This window comes from Vicia villosa, linkage group LG4 (assembly GCF_029867415.1).
Source record: "Vicia villosa cultivar HV-30 ecotype Madison, WI linkage group LG4, Vvil1.0, whole genome shotgun sequence".
Lineage (NCBI taxonomy): Eukaryota > Viridiplantae > Streptophyta > Magnoliopsida > Fabales > Fabaceae > Vicia > Vicia villosa.
This window is the reverse complement of record NC_081183.1, coordinates 94,626,430-94,630,629: the sequence shown is the minus strand read 5'-3', so window position 1 is coordinate 94,630,629 and position 4,200 is coordinate 94,626,430. Positions and strand designations below refer to the sequence as shown.

General features: G+C 35.8%; 1 long non-coding RNA gene across 1 annotated transcript; it reads right to left on the bottom strand.

Annotated features, from left to right (window-relative positions):
• Nucleotides 1-835: 835 nt before the first annotated feature.
• LOC131599363 (uncharacterized) lies at nt 836-3,059 on the bottom strand. The gene is made up of 3 exons (XR_009282726.1): nt 2,643-3,059; nt 1,619-1,698; nt 836-1,531 (listed from the first exon to the last, which is right to left on the bottom strand). It is a non-coding gene; the product is annotated as an uncharacterized LOC131599363 (long non-coding RNA).
• Nucleotides 3,060-4,200: the final 1,141 nt, after the last annotated feature.

Below are 4,200 nucleotides of genomic sequence, written 5' to 3'. Positions count from 1 at the left end.
TTGACATGTATTTCATTTCTAGCCCAGAGTTAATTTGTTCAACCAAGAGTTGATACAATCTTCCTCAGTGGATTTAATATCTTTCTTCCCCAGCGGATCTCATCTTTCATCAGGAAAATTTTCAGGTCATTTGGTATTTAATCTTCTTCTACCTCGAATGCTCGAAAGGCTAGCGCCAATCTCACCTTCGGGTTTAAGATGATTAAATAGGGGCAGCTGTTGCACCCAAAAATGTGCCCACTTAATTTTTCTTCTTACTGTCTTAAGTTTCGCATTCATATGCATACCTCCATTAGGTCATAACACATCATGCATTCATTCATTAAGGATAATCTGTTTGATTAAGTCAGTGGCAATGGATCGAGAGGATCTTTCTTGTGGAATATGGACACAATTATTCAGTGCACTGCTTGGATTATTGAATACAAACCAAGATAGTAGATTTGGGCTTCTCATCATCATTTAAAGAGTTATTTATCTCATTAGTTGGGATACCATTCATTTACCTCGGTTTACAATAATTAGAATTTATGTGGAGTTCTCTCAAATTCTTATTGGTCATTAGTTTCAAATGCGGCAAGTAAAGTAATGGCAAGAGATTGGATCTTTAAAATTAGAAGCATTGGAGGAAAGAATTTCCAAATTGTTGTTGAAAAGGAAGAAAACTAAAACCTATTTGCACTACAATTCAAGCGTTCAATCATCCAAGTCCAACATTCATTCAAGTTCAAATTCAGATTTTTTTTCAAAAGTACAGATCCATGTCACTTACAAATTATGTCCATCATTTGTTACATATACAAAAATCTACAATTCAAACTATATGTAAATCCAATTCCAAAGAAAATTACATTATTCAAAATTCAAAAATACCATTACATAAGGAAATTACAATAATTTTTTAATTTGACTTTCGGTTCCTTTAAACTATTTTTCTAAGTCAGCTCCATCCTCTCCATTCCTTACTACAAATCCAGGATATCATCTATATCATGTTACATTCCATACAAAAAAAAATGTTACAAGTTACAATAAATACCCATCCTGCAAACCGAAATTCTACAAACACAAAAAATAGAAGTACACTAGCTTGCTGCAATTTAAAACCAACACGGAATTAGCTGCAGCCAGACTCATCCTCCAAACCGAAACAAAGTCGCATCCGGATTCAATGAACATGCTGCAAACAGCTTCTAGAAATCCTGCAGCCACATCCATACCAAAAAACAGTCCCTGCACAATTATATTCCCAAACAAGTTGCAGCCATACGTTTATCAGAATCTACAACATTCAACTTCTAACAATTTCAAAACCTACAGCCAACAATAACCCCTCAAAGGACATAAAAAGCGTCCCTGCAGCATTCATAATACACCTACACTATCTATCATTCAGTTTAAGGTTCAACTATGTTACTCAAGCATGATTTCTAACACTAATTATCCACAAATCGACTAAACACCGTCAAACCACAGAATTCCAAAGCATTCTAACCCGCAAAATACCGCTAACAGCACCGGAACAAATAACCTGCACATTTACAAAGGAGCAAAATCAGTCTACATTCAGATATTAAGAAAAAGCCCACATATTTCTAACATTCTTCCAACTAACAACCTATAAAAACCAGCTTTAACATCCATCTCCAGCCACCCATATGTTAACTCTGCAAATCATCTTCCAAACTGTTGCAGAACCTGCATACACAAAGTAAACCGCGACAAAGACAAAATCCAGATCACATACAATACACAAATACACAGTTACATATCAAAAACCAAATTCACACTCATACATACATATATACACATTCAGGGTTCAACATATTTTTACACTAGCTGTTTCATATATGCAGACCAAGATAAAAACCCCGCAGCCAGCAATGGTTCGACTGATCACAAAGCTAGCAGCTGATTGACCTAATAGATTTCATAATTAATCACTAACTTAACAGTTTTTAACTGTCTGAACCCTGTTTCAAACCAACAATCCAAACATCAATTTAAGTTAACTCTAACCTTCAGTTTCACTCTAATAACTAACCAATCTATTTCTAACTAACTTCAACCTTCAAATAACTAACATTCCAACAGAAACCTAACTGTCATAACAGCCAAAACATAAATTTAACAAACTCTCAACAACTCATAACCACCTAAATCTCACACTTGATCTCATAACTTCCTCCCTCAATCTAAGGGCTTACATCTCTTTGCCTCTAACTGCTTTCTCTCCTTCAGCAACCGTATAAACCTCTCTCCCTCTCATTTTTAGAGAGAAACTCCATTGAATCATCATCCAATCATCTTCACCATTTCTCCATACACCATTTCACACCTTCACCCATTCTTCTTCTCTTCATCCCCTTTACACCTCTCATTCGATCCTCAGATTCAACTCATTCTCATAAACCTCACTACACAGCTCTGTAAAAGGAAGCCATTGGAGCTTCATGTTGTAGCTCCAATTGAGCTCTGAGCTAGGCCACCAACTCTCAATCCTCTCAATACACAGCAACAACAATGGTGTCACTTTCGTTCTCTCTACTTTGCACTCAGTAAAGACAACGACATCTATCCAAGAAAAATTGAAAAAAAGAAGAATAGGAAAGATCGAAAGATTTCAAAGATCAAGAAGTTACCAGAAATTGGAGCTTTCTCTTGTCAGCGGCGTTTATTTCGCGCATTCGGTATACATCAAGCTTGGATTCTCGCCTTCGTCTTCTTCATGTTTAATCTCCATTCCGGCAGGTAAGTGGATATAAACCCTCTGTTCTCTCGTTCTCTGATCATTACTCGTTGTTACGATGCTTGCCTCGTCCATAATTATGTGAATTCACTGCTATTTAGACTTGAATCTACCGTATCTATGACCTAGTGTTCTTCTTTCCCCTTTTAACTTGAAACGCTCCTCGACTGCGGTAGAGGTTGAAGAGAGGATTAGAATGAGGTGGTAATTAAAGTTTGGCCGAGCTCCGCCTCCTCCGGCACGGCGGAGCGATTTCCGGCAAGGGACGAAAGCTAGGAGAAGAAACGAGAGTGAGAGGGGGATAGGAGTTGACTCGTCGCTCTTTGAACCCTAATCTCCCTTTTATTTTTTTTATTAAACTAATTGAATAATTGAATTTAATTAGAATTAATTAGGATTAATTAAAGTTTAATTAAGATTGACTGTGTTAATATGCAAGTCTGAAGAATAACATGATAATTGGATCAAAATAATCATTGGGCCATACGAGCTATGCACACCCCTTTAAGCCCGTTACACTCCTCATTTTTGGCTAAAATCTATGACAAATTACTCTTGGGCTATTCTGCTTCGTGCACCTCCCTTGGCCCATAACACTTTTTTTTTGCTCAACAAAAACTATACAAAAACAAACTCTGTGGGCCTGCGCTTTGCCATTCATACCCCCATCAGGCCCAGGCTATCAACATCTTTTTTTGACAAATAAAATTCTGCAAACACTACAAAAAAACACCTTCTTGGGCTAACCTTGGGCCTGCGCCAGTTTACTGGCTACACCTTCATTTTCCATTTACACCCCTGTTTCTTTTTTAAGTAATAGAATTTAGGTTTCTAATTGGTTTCTTTTCTATTTTTTTAGTAAATAAATTCACCATTTTCTACTATCATTTTAGACCTTTAATCCGTTTTTGACATATAAAAAATGGTCATAAAAAATATTAGTTTAGGCTTTTATTTTAATTCTTTTGCTTGATTTGTAATTCAATTTCTCCCATAAAAATCAATATAAAAATAATAGTATTTTTAATTCATTTTTGTACTATATTTTTGACTTGATATTTCATGTTTGTGTGTAACTTTGTACCATTGTATCATTCTCAAATCTTGGCTTATAATTGTGACTTTATTTTCATGCCTCTTTAAATCCTAACTTTAGGTAGAAACCATGACAACATTAGGACTTAGAAGTTCCCTTCATAACATTAAGCTAGTTATTCATTTTAGGCTAGTTTTTCTTTCCCTTTTCTTTTCAACTTTAAAACATTTAATAAAGGAAGAGGCGGATCACACTTCACTAAAAGTGGGAGAGAAATGAGTGGGATTTATTCCCTAATCTGTTTCTCAATCACTTAGTGGGAGAGAAATGAGTGGGATTCATTCCCTAATCTGTTTCTCGATCACTATACAGAGAAATGAGTAGGATTCATTCCCTAATCTGTTTCTCGATCACT